This window comes from Triticum dicoccoides, chromosome 3B (assembly GCF_002162155.2).
Source record: "Triticum dicoccoides isolate Atlit2015 ecotype Zavitan chromosome 3B, WEW_v2.0, whole genome shotgun sequence".
Classification (NCBI taxonomy): Eukaryota; Viridiplantae; Streptophyta; class Magnoliopsida; order Poales; family Poaceae; genus Triticum; species Triticum dicoccoides.
The window spans coordinates 402,882,589-402,895,210 of NC_041385.1; positions in this window are offsets into that span (position 1 = coordinate 402,882,589).

Sequence of the window (12,622 nt, forward strand, 5' to 3'; positions counted from 1 at the left end):
AAATTTGACTTCAACTTAGATCCGAATCGAGAAAGCTTCCTCGCACAAAAAGAAGCAAGAGCAAAAGGCCGCATCCGGCACCTAGTCTAGTCTTCAATGTCTTCTCATCAGCGTGGAGCTAAGTGCTGCCACTGGGCGTGGGAGGGAGCCCCCGAGGCCCGAGGGCGGCTCTCCGGAGACTCCGGGACGTGTACAGCCCCAACTCATTATTACGTGAGAGTGTCATGGGCGGCGAGCTTCACATGCACTAGGCCTTCTTCACAGGTACCGGCCTTGCTTCATATCGCCAAATGAGGGCCCCGCCTTGCGCCACCCTTGAACACCACCGATAGCGACCAGAAACCAGGACGATGCCAATGGGGAAAGGGGGACGCCGGCGGTTCCCCCGACGACCACGGGTCCTCTGCTGGGGGCAGGCTCTAGGACACCTCCCGGCAGAGGGCCTACCTCCGAAGAACGCCTTGCTCCGCATGCCGTGGGGAGGAGCCTGGCTCCCGGCCCCTCTCCTGCTGCCCCCAGTGCCCTCCTCCTGAGGGGAGGTAGGTTGCCGCACTAGGGCAGCCATCCGCTGCAGCGACCTAAACCTCGTGCGATCCAAGGTTAGCATAAGCTTGCTCCTGAGGAATTAGCGGTACCCGGTAGTTGTTGCCATCGATCCGGTTGTCGAGGCTTCCATGAGGCTCCTGAAACAGCTTGGCTCCTGGCGCCTCTTCCTCCCAGCCTGGCTCGAAGAACGAGCCGTGGTCTTCCTCCAGTGCGTACCCTTGATCCACCATGTGGGGCACATAGGCCTCCAGGGTCACCACTCCAAAGGCCTCGCCGTAGTGCTCCTCGCGCCATGCAGTGCGACTTGAAGCTCCATCTTGGGGACGGTAGGGCGGCGGCCCGCTAGGACCATAGGCACCGATGCGCATGCCCTCGCTTACTAGGGGCGGTGCCAGCGCAGCTTGCCGCCCGGCGCTGATGGCCAGGCCGATGTTGATGAAGCCTTGAGGTGCGCCCGGGGGCGCGTGGGCACGGATTGGTCCGCCTCGTGACCCGCCCAGGGCCTGGGGTGGAAGCTGGACGCAGAATGGGGGCTCCTGACGCAGCGGCATCCAGGAGCTCGGCGACGCGCTCCAGCAGCATGTCGTGGCCGCTTTCTTGCAGTCTGCACCGCAGCAGTTCTTGCGCCACCGTGAGCGCGGCCTTCATGTTCGCCTGCTCCCGTCTAGTGTGAGGTGTCGTGGCTGCAGCATGGCTTGAGGCCCTCGCTGCCGACCGTACCTGCCGCGGAGTGAATGCAGGCGACGCCTGACCACGTCGCCCACGCCCCACAATGCCCTGTGGGGCACGGGGCGCCTGAGGTACGGGGTTGAGGTCACCTTGGGCAGGCGGCACGGCATGGGCAGGCCATGCTGCCCAGTGGTCGGAGTTGGCCGTTGGGTCGCCGGACATGGAGGCGGTGAAGCGGCGGAACGCAGGACGGAAGAAGGAAGATTCCGGCGCACCCCTACCTGGCGAGCCAAATGTCGGCTGTTGGGTTCCCGCAGACCCTTAAGGTTCGAACTCTAGGGTGCGCACGAAGATCTTTCCCCTACCACTCCACGTCTGATCGCCTCACGAGAATCTAAGCTAAAACGATGAACAACACGAGGGACACAAGATTTATACTGGTTCGGGCCACCGTTGTGGTGTAATACCCTACACCAGTGTGTGGTGTGGTGGATTGCCTCGGGCGCTGATGATGAACAGTACAAAGGATGAACAGCCTCGCAAGAGGTGTTCTTGAGCTAGTGCGATGAACTGCTTGGGTGAGTTCGGTTGCCTCTAGGTCTAATGAGCACTCGATCCGTCCCCCACTCTATGGTGGCTAGCCTTATTTATAGAGGCCCTGGGCCTCTTCCCAAATATTGAGCGGGAAGGGCGCCAACAATGGCCATTTCGAAGGGGAACATCTAGTACAAGTTATCCTGACTAAAGTTGGTCTTCGGCTGCCAAAGGCACTGGCGATGACGCCGTCCTGGGCTCCACGGTGACCTCCATCCTGCCGCTCTGCTGGTCTTGGTCTCGTTGAACTGAAATGGCAATCTTTGCCTGATGCTTCGGTACTCCACGCATGTGCTTGCTCCCTTTGCACCAAAGAGGAAACAAGGACACTGCGCAGGCCGGCGCCCGCCTGGTCTCGATTGCCATGGCTTGCATCACGAGCACCTCATGAGGTACCCTGCCTTGATCTCTCCGCCTCCTCGCGAGCCTGCCTGGTGAGGCCGTTCCTGAGGAAGTCGTGTGTCATCCACCCCGCGAGGCTTGGCCCCTCGCGAGGGTCTTGAGTCTTCCGCTGATGAAGATGGGCCGTACTGGGCCACCACTTGAGCCACGCCGCAGGCCGCAGGCAGGCAAGTCTGGGGATCCCCGTTCCCAGAACGCCGACAGTCGCCTGCTTCAAGCCCTGGCGCCTCTGTCCATTCTGCCACAAAATCTGCAAGTGCTGCTCCTTTGACAACCCTCATCGTGCTGAATTCCAACTGAAACGCTTGCAACTCGATGTTCCATTCAGCGACCCTTCCCGCTGAATTGGGACTCCTAAGTACCCTTTCCAACGGATATGCCGAGACGACCTTGATGGGGTGACCATGGAAGTAGTGTCGTAGCTTGCGCGAGGCCACCAATAGTGCGAGCAAGAGCTTCTGAGGCATGGGGTATCGTGCCCTTGCATCCCGCAGCACCGTGCTAACGAAATACACTGGGTGCTCGACGAGGGTAGCTGTGCTGGTGAGGTCGGTGCCCCCTGAAGGGTCAGGCGCCTCCTGAGACATCGGAGCCCCAGCCCCTGGCTGCCTAGTATGGCCTCTTCAGCCCTGGGGGCATCCTCCTGCTAAGGCTGGCCTTCATCTGCTGCGGCCGTGGTCTTCACGAGGTCTTCTTGGTCTTGCGCTGCCGTGGCCGGGGCCGGTCGTGGCTCGGCTTTGACCTGGCGCTCCTCCCGTACCGCCACTAGAGCTGCACTGGCGGAGTAGGGTGTGGCGGCGAGGTAGAGCACCAAGGGCTCCCGAGGGCGTGGCGCCACCATCACCGGAGGGCTGGTCGGGTACTTCTTGAGGTCTTGGAATGCTTTGTCAGCCTCTTGAGTCCATTCGAACGGACCCTTCTTCTTCATCAGCTTGAAAAAGTATAGGGCGTGTTCCCCCAGCTTGAAGATCAAGCACCCTAGCGCGGTTACTCGCCCAGTGAGCTTCTGCATTTCCTTGAGGGTTTGCGGCGGACTCATGTCTTCGACTGCCTTGACCTTCTCCGGGTTAGCCTCAATACCTCTGTGGGACACAAGGAAGCCCAGAATCTTGCCAGAAGGAACACCGAACACGCACTTCTCCGGGTTGAGCCGCAGGTCCACCTCGCGAAGGCTCGCGAAGGTTTCTTCCAAGTCCTATATCAGGGTTTTGGCCTCCCGAGACTTCACCATGATGTCGTTGATGTAGGCCTCGGCGTTTCTCCCGAGCTGGCGGCCCAAGGCGATATGCATCAGTCGCTGAAAGGTTGCGCCTGTGTTGCGCAACCCGAACGGCATGCAGGTGTAGCAGTACACCCCGCACGGGGTCAGGAAGGCCGTTTTCTCCACGTCTTCTACCGCCATCTTGATTTGGTGATATCTAGAGAAGGCATCCAGGAAGCACAGCAAGTCGCACTCGGCGGTGGAATCGACGATCTGGTCAATGCGGGGGAGCTGGAACGGGTCTTGAGGGCAGGCTTTGTTGAGGTTGGTGAAGTCGACGCACATGCGCTCCTTTCCCCCCTTCTTTGGCACAACAACAGGGTTGGCCAGCCATTCGGGATAGCGAACTTCGCGAATGACACAAGCAGCTTCAAGCTTACGGGTTTCTCGGACGATGAAGGCCTGCTTCTCGGTGGATTGTCGCTTTGCCTTCTGCTTCACGGGGCGCACGTTGGGGCATACGTTCATATGATGCTCAATCACCTCCCTTGGAACCCCCGCTAGCTGCTTGGGTTCCCACGCGAACTCCTCCTTGTTCGCGCGCAGGAACCTCACCAAGGCCTCTTCTTGTTCGGGGTTGAGATTGGCGCCTATGGTAAAGGTGGCGCCAGAGGATCCATCCTTGTTGACTGGCAGTCTGGCACCTGCTTGGTCTCCACCTTGTCTTGGGTGAACAACTGCTTCTTCTTGGTTGGCGCAGCCCCCTTGGCCTCGAGGGTGTCAGTGCTGGCAGGCTGCGCTGCGGTGGCCGCCTTGAAGGCGAGCCTGAGCGCCTGCAGGGCATCTTTTGTATCTCCAGACACGGTGAGGACGCCGCTGCTCCCGGGCATCTTCATGAGGTTGTAGGCCGGGTGAGTCGCTGCCATGAACTGGGCCAAGGCGGAGTAGCCGAGGATGGCGTTGTACGAGAGACCGATGGGGGCGATGTCGAAGTCGACCAGCTCCGTGCGGAAGTTGTCGTGGGTGCCAAAGGTCACCGGGAGGCGGATCTGCCCCAGGGGGCCGGTAGAACTGCCTCCGACGCCCGAGAAGGGCTTGCTGGGTTGGAGTCGCTCCAGCGGCACGTGGAGGAGGCTGAAGGCCTCCACCGAGAGCACGTTGAGGCCGGCACCACCGTCGATGAGGGTCCTGGTGACGGACACCTGGCAGATGGTGGGGGTGCATAGCATCGGGAGCGCGCCCGAGTAGGCGGTGTTGGAGGGGTGATTGTCCGAGCTGAAGGTCAAGTCGGCCTTGGGTGCCACCCAGCCCGGGGGGGGCTTTGCGGCGCTTGAAGGCGGCGCCTGTCTAGTGGACCAACGGCTTGGTGTGGCGGCTCGAGGGTGGGGCTTGCGAGCCACCCAGGAGACCTGCGATGACCGGTGGCACCAGCGCAGCATAATGAGCGAGGAAGAGGCTGTGAAGCTCCTCCCAGGAGGCCACCAAAGCCGCTGGCAAGTGGATCAACCACATGCGCGGGATGCCGGTGAGGGCCATGGGCAGCCAGTTAGCCATGACCCTGTCGTCACCCCCTGCCTTGAGGACGGCCTCGTCATACGCCAGCAGGAAAGCTAGCGGATCCGCCGCGCCGTCGTAGCGCGGCGGCATGTCTGGCTTGAACTTGTTCGGCCACTGCACCTGTCGCAAGGCGGGGGCCAACGCTCGGAGCCCCCTGGCCTCAGTGCTGGCGTCAGTAGCCAGAGCGGGCGGTGTGTTGTCCATCATGAGGGCGAAGAGCGGCGTTGACAAAGAGCGGGTCGACGGAAGGGCGAGCTCCGGCGTACCCCTACCTGGCGCGCCAAATGTCGGATTTCGGGTTCTGGCAAAACCCTTAAGGTTCGAACTCTAGGGTGCGTGCGAAGATCTTCCCCCTAACGATCCACGTCCGAACGCCACGCTGAGAATCTAAGCTAAATGATGAACAACACGAGGGACACAAGATTTATACTGGTTCGGGCCACCGTTGTGGTGTAATACCCTACTCCAATGTGTGGTGTGGTGGATTGCCTCAGGGGCTGACGATGAACAGTACAAGGGAAGAACAGCCTCGCGACATGTGTTCTTGTGATGGTGGTTTGCCTGAGAAGGATTCGATCCGCTCTCGATGGCTCTGGATCAGATCTTGATGAGATGATCCTTCTCTATTGTGGTGGCTAGCTCAATTTATAGAGGCCCTGGTCCTCTTCCCAAATATTGAGCGGGAAGGGCGCTAACAATGACCATTTTGAATGGGAACAGCTAGTACAAGTTATCCTGACTAAAGTTGGTCTTCGGCTGCCAAAGGCACTGGCGATGACGCCGTCTTGGGCTCCACGGTGACCTCCGTCCTGCCACTCTGCTGGTCTTGGTCTTGTTGCCCAGAAATGGTAACCTTTGCCTGATGCCTCGGTACTCCGCGCCTGTGCTTGCCTCCTTTGCACCAAAGAGGAAACAAGGACACTGCGCAGGCCGGCGCCCGCCTGGTCGCGATCGTCATGGCTTGCATCATGAGCACCTCGCGAGGTACCCCTACCTTGATCTCTCCGCCTCCTTGCGAGCCTGCCTGGAGAGGCCACCCTTGAGGAAGCCTTTAGTCGTCCGCCCCGCGAGGCTTGGCCCCTCGCGAGGGTCTTGAGCTTGAGTTGATGAAGATGGGTTGTACTGGGCCACCACTTGAGCCATGCCGCAGGCCGCAGGCAGGCAAGTCTGGGGACCCTCGTTCCCAGAACGCCGACAGAGCCGATTCCAAGCAGCTACTTCGGGCTTGTGAAGCGTCTTGTGAGTGTTTGCCCTCGACTCGAAGTCACCAAGCCGTCGGTCTATATTGAGGGTGCGCGAATGGCCTTCGCCCGCGCAAAGGTGCACTGGGGGAAGATGCATGCTGAAAAGCTGATGACCGAGGGACCACCGGAGGGGAAGGAGCACCGCAAGCCTGAATTATATTATGATAGTGTCCTGAAAGGATCCCGCCTTGCAGTGGAGCAATGCACCAAGGACATTATATTTCCATGAATACAGTCATGTTCTCCTTTGTAATGTTGAACAAGGTCATGTCTATTATTTATTGCCTGTTATTTGAAAGTTTTTCCTCCTGCGCGGCTGTTTTATATATTAATCCTGAGAGTTGGCCAGTCGTCGGCTTCTACACCCACGTAGGAAGTACGGGTGTTCGGGATAAACCTGAGCACTCTTTATCCCAGTTTTGGGTCCTTGAAGGAGGTGTTCGGCACAACGAACCAGGCAATCGGACTATAAGGCTTTATCACTCTCACTTAGCCATAGGAGTTTGACAAAAGGAAGGTAGGCGCAGCCCCTGGTGTTCGGAAGACCGCACAAGGGGCTCTATAAGCACCTGATTGGAAGAAAAGCCGATCTGTCGCATGCTGCATTAGTTATCGCATAATGCAGAAGAAATCTTTAAAGATTTTAAAACCTCTCGAACAGCTGACCAGCTCTCGCCGTATCATGACAGTCAGTTTTCGGCTTTCTCTACTGAGGCGCTCGTCCAGAATAACCGGGACACAATCGTAGTAGTTCTCCATGTGCCGCCTTAGACGATATAGCGGAACGTAAGGCAGCAAAACATAGGAGCCAGGCAAACCCAACTATTGACCCAAGACATGATTCGGAGCTGATGCATATAATGCTATAAGTTCGGGGTGTCGAACGACCGTGAAGGTGTTCGGACTTTATTGCCGTATTATGGGTAAAATGAAGCACCTGGCATATGAAGGCATATCGTGGTGTATGGATGCCATTTGACAAAGAGTGTCAATAAGAAACAACAGCTGATAAGCGTCATATAAAGCCACATGTTTGTAATTCAATAACACGTCGATGCATACGAATACAAGTAATGTGATAAAAAGAAATGTGACTTCGGAACCTGCTGAGATCAGGCGGGAGGAGGCTATGTGCGGATCCGGAGTGTAACCGGATGGTCATCAAGGGGAATATCTAAGGATTCCCTTATGCCTTCGAGCTGCTTCCATGTCGCCAATCCTGGCCTACGCAAAAGTGGACCTGCAAAGAAAGTGCAAAAAGATATTTTGTGTGCCATGGAGCGGTCAAGCCGCATTGTGTGGCCTATCCTAACTGTGACTCTGTTTACTTCCGGAGTGTTTAATTTGAGCTCCGGATGAGCCGGGTTATCCTGTCGTGAAGTAGCTCGGACTCCCTTGACGGTGTCCGAGAGCTTGGCCGTCGACTCGAGGTTCGATTGAAATATGCCACTCGTTGCTTTTGCTGCTAAGGCGGTGGTATGCTCTTCAGCACAGAGAGGGAGTTCGGCCTTGCCATTAACTGTTATGACGCCGCGGGGACCGGGCATCTTGAGCTTTCGATAGGCATAATGTGGCACCGCATTGAATTACGCAAACGCGATTCATCCGAGCAGTGCATGATAATTACTGCGGAAAGGGATGATGCCGAAGATGAACTCTTCGGTACAGTAATTGTTCGGTGATCCGAAGACTACCTCCAGAGTGATGGAGCCTGTACAACGGGCCTCCACACATGGTATAACACCTTTAAAGGTGGTTTTAGTGGGCTTGATCATCGAATGATCAATACCCATCTTGTGCACTGTGTCCTGATACAGCAGGTTTAGACTGCTGCCTCCGTCCATAAGGACTCGTGTGAGGTGGAATCCGTCAATTATTGGATCAAGGACGAGTGCGGCTGAATTGCCCTGATTGGTATTGGCCGGACGATCCTTACGATCGAAAATGATCAGCCATAGTTTATATTGTGGGGCGACTGGCTCCGTTAAGTCGACATCCCTAAGAGTGCACGTCCGTTCCAGTTTGGGAATGTGGATGGCGTTTATCATGTTCACCATTTTGATTTGCGGGGGAAATTTCTTTTGCCCTCCTTTGTTTGGCGATCGGGGATCCTCGTCGCCATCATCGCTTTGAGACCCTTTCTCCTGGTTTTCGGCACCTGACCTGCCGGCTTGTTTGAAGACCCAGCATTCTCTGTTGGTATGATTGGCTGGTGTTCCTGGGGTGCCATGAATTTGGCATGGACGATCGAGTATGCGGTCCAGACTGGACGGGCTTGAATTGTTCTTTTGGAATGGCTTTTTCTGCTGACCGGACTTAGAGCCACTGAATCTGGCATTGATTGCCGTGTCTCCGGTGTTATGACCATTTTTGCGACGCTTGTGTTTGTTGCGTCGGTGCTTGCCGTTGCTATCTCTGGCCTCTGATGTGCCAGGATTTCTTGTTGTGTTGTTGCTACGAGCCAACCAGCTCTCCTCGCCCGCACAAAAGCGGGTCATGAGTGTCGTGAGGGCTGCCATGGACTTCGGCTTTTCTTGGACGAGATGTCAGGCAAGCCACTCGTCATGGATATTATGCTTAAAGGCCGCTAGGGCTTCAGCATCCGGACAATCGACAATTTGGTTCTTTTTAGTTAGGAACCGAGTCCAGAGTTTCCTGGATGACTCTCCGGGCTGTTGGGTTATGTGACTTAAATCATCAGCATCCGGTGGCCGCACATACGTGCCCTGGAAGTTATCCAGGAATGCGTCTGCCAGGTTCTCCCAACTTCCGATGGAGTTTGCTGGCAAGCTATTCAACCAATGTCGTGCCGGTCCCTTGAGTTTTAGAGGGAGGTACTTGATGGCGTGCAGATCGTCCCCGCGGGCCATGTGAATGTGGAGAAAGAAATCTTCTATCCATACCGCGGGGTCTGTAGTCCCATCGTAGGGATCGATATTTACGGGCTTAAACCCTTATGGGAAGTCATGATCCATTACTTCGTCGGTGAAGCATAGGGGGTGTGCGGCGCCTCTATGCCGGGCTACATCACGACGCAGTTGAAATGAGTCTGGTCTGGTGTATTTGGCCCGGTCGGATTTACTTTTAGTGTATCCAGCGTGACGGTCATCGTCACGCGTTGGGGCGCGCCCCGTGATCTGTAGATCGATCTTGACTGTCCTGCTTTGTTTTCCAATTTGTCTCGCAGGTCGTGTGTGGAGCCCTAGGCCTTCATGTTTTTGCTTGTTTGGCCGCGAGGTGCGGGCTGGACTTCGGGTTGATACTCTGCTTTGTCTCGGCCACGAGGTGGCCCGTCAGCCGCATCATGCGCTGGTAGTGTAGTTTTTAATGCCTCATCCTCGAGTTGAGGTAGCAACCTGCGCTTTGGGTAACTTTTGTTTGGGCGCTCGAGTCCATATTCCTCGGCTGCCAGGACCTCAATCCATCTATCAGTTAGCAGATTTTGATCAGCTTGAAGCTGCTGCTTCTTCTTCTTCAGGCTTTTTGTAGTGGCTATAAGCCAGCGCTTGAAGCGCTCCTGCTCGATGGGATGCTCAGGCACGATGAATTCTTCATCGCTGAGGCTCGCCTCATCTTCGGAGGGAGGCATGTAATTGTCGTCTGATAAGTCTCCAACGTATCTATAATTTTTGATTGTTCCATGCTATTATATTACCCTTTTTGGATGTTTATGGGCTTTATTTTACACATTTATATCATTTTTGGGACTAACCTACTAACCGGAGGCCCAGCCCGTATTGCTATTTTTTTCCTATTTCAGTATTTCAAAGAAAAGGAATATCAAATGGACTCCAAACGGAATGAAACCTTCGGGAGTGCAAGTCAAGAAGCAGCCGAGGCCTCCACGAGATAGGAGGGCGCCCCCCTCCCCAATAGGGCGCGCCCCCTGTCTCGTGGGCCCCTCGGGCATCCACCGACGTACTTCTTCCTCCTATATAAGCCTACGTACCCTGAAAACATCAAGGGAGCCAACGTAACCCAATTTCCACCATCGTAACCTTCTGTATCCGCGAGATCCCATCTTGGAGCCTTCGTCGGTGCTCCGCCGGAGGGGAATCGACCACGGAGGGCTTCTACATCAACATCCTTGCCCCTCCGATGAGTTGTGAGTAGTTTACCACAGACCTACGGGTCCATAGTTATTAGCTAGATGGCTTCTTCTCTCTTTTTGGATCTCAATACAATGTTCTCCCCCTCTCTTGTGGAGATCTATTCGATGTAAACTCTTTTTGCGGTGTGTTTGTCGATATCCGATGAATTGTGGTTTTATGATCAAGTTTATCTATGAGAAATATTTGAATCTCCTCTGAATTCTTTTATGTATGATTCAGTTATCTTTGCAAGTCTCTTCGAATTATCAGTTTGGTTTGGCCTACTAGATTGATCTTTCTTGCCATGGGAGAAGTCCTTAGCTTTGGGTTCAATCTTGCGGTGTCCTTACCCAGTGACAGAAAGGGTTGCAAGGCATGTAGTGTATTGTTGCCATCGAGGATAACAAGATGGGGTTTATATCATATTGCTTGAGTTTATCCCTCTACATCATGTCATCTTGCTTAATGCGTTACTCTGTTCTTATGAACTTAATACTCAAGATACAGGCAGGAGTCGGTCGATGTGTGGAGTAATAGTAGTAGATGCAGGCAGGAGTCGGTCTACTTGTTGAGGACGTGATGCCTATATACATGATCATGCCTAGATAATCTCATAATTATTCACTTTTCTATCAATTGCTCGACAGTAATTTGTTCACCCACCGTAATACTTATTGAAAGCACAAGTGCTCCCTGGGTGATTTTGGTAATTAATGTCAACATATCTCTTGTTGGACTAACACTTTTACCTAGTATGTTTTAGACAAGTTCAACAATGGAGTGGCATGGACTAAAGGATGTGGAACCCCTTCAAGATGCCACGGACAAAGGATTGGCTCAAGCTTCAAGATCAAGACTCTACATTTTCTATTTTAGTGATCCAAGATCACATTGAGTCTATAGGAAAAGCCAATACTATCAAGAGGGGATGAGGTGTTGCTTAATGGCTTACTTGCTCAAAGTGCTTAGTGATATGCTCCAAAGCCCTCAACTACTTTCTCACATCCACATATGACCTAAACCAAAAGTCAAACTCGGCCCTACCGATTCTTTCTATCCGGCGCCACCGAGTTCAGATGTCATATGCACTACCAAAAACCCTAGGCAAATCGGTCTCACCAATAGAGATCTCGGTCTCACCTAGATGGGATTGTAATCTCTCTGTGTATGTCCATTACCAAAATCGGTTCCACCGAGTTTGAGTAATCGGCACTACCGAGATTACAATGCAAACTCTCTGCTTAACTTATTACCAAAATCGGTCATACCGAGTTTGTGTAATCGGTCTCACCGAGTTTGCCTGGACAACTCTCTGGAGAGCTTATTACCAAAATCGGTCCCACCGAATTTGTGTAATCGTTCTCATCGAGATTACGTTATGCCCTAACCCTAACCATATCGGTCCTACCGAGCTGCATGTCGGTCCCACCGAAAATCCTAACGGTCACTAGATTTGCTGAATCGGTCTGACCGAGTTTCTCAATTCGGTCCCACCGAGTTTGGCAAGTTGTGTGTAACGGTTAGATTTTGTGTGGAGGCAATATATACCCCTCCACCCACTCTTCATTCGTGGAGAGAGCCATCAGAACATGCCTACACTTCCAGCATTCATTTCCTGAGAGAGAACCACCTACTATGTGTTGAGGCCAAGATATTCCATTCCTACCATATGAATCTTGATCTCTAGCCTTCCCCATGTTGCTTTCCACTCAAATCGTCTTTCCACCAAATCCAAATCATGTGAGAGAGAGTTGAGTGTTGGGGAGACTATCATTTGAAGCACAAGAGCAAGGAGTTCATCATCAACACACCATTTGTTACTTCTTGGAGAGTGGTGTCTCCTAGATTGGCTAGGTGTCACTTGGGAGCCTCCAACAAGATTGTGGAGTTGAACCAAGGAGTTTGTAAGGGCAAGGAGATCGCCTACTTTGTGAAGATCTACCGCTAGTGAGGCAAGTCCTTCGTGGGCGACGGCCATGGTGGGATAGACAAGGCTGCTTCTTCGTGGACCCTTTGTGGGTGGAGCCCTCCGTGGACTCGCGCAACCGTTACCCTTCGTGGGTTGAAGTCTCCATCAACGTGGATGTATGATAGCACCACCTATCGGAACCACGACAAAAACATCCGTGTCTCCAATTGCGTTTGAATCCTCCAAACCCTTCCCTTTACATTCTTGCAAGTTGCATGCTTTACTTTCCGCTGCTCATATACTCTTTGCATGCTTGCTTGATATGTATTGTGAGTGTTAAACTTGTGCCTAAACTCCACTCCAACTTAAAGAAGTTAAAAACTGCAACTTTTGGTACTTAGTGTCTAAT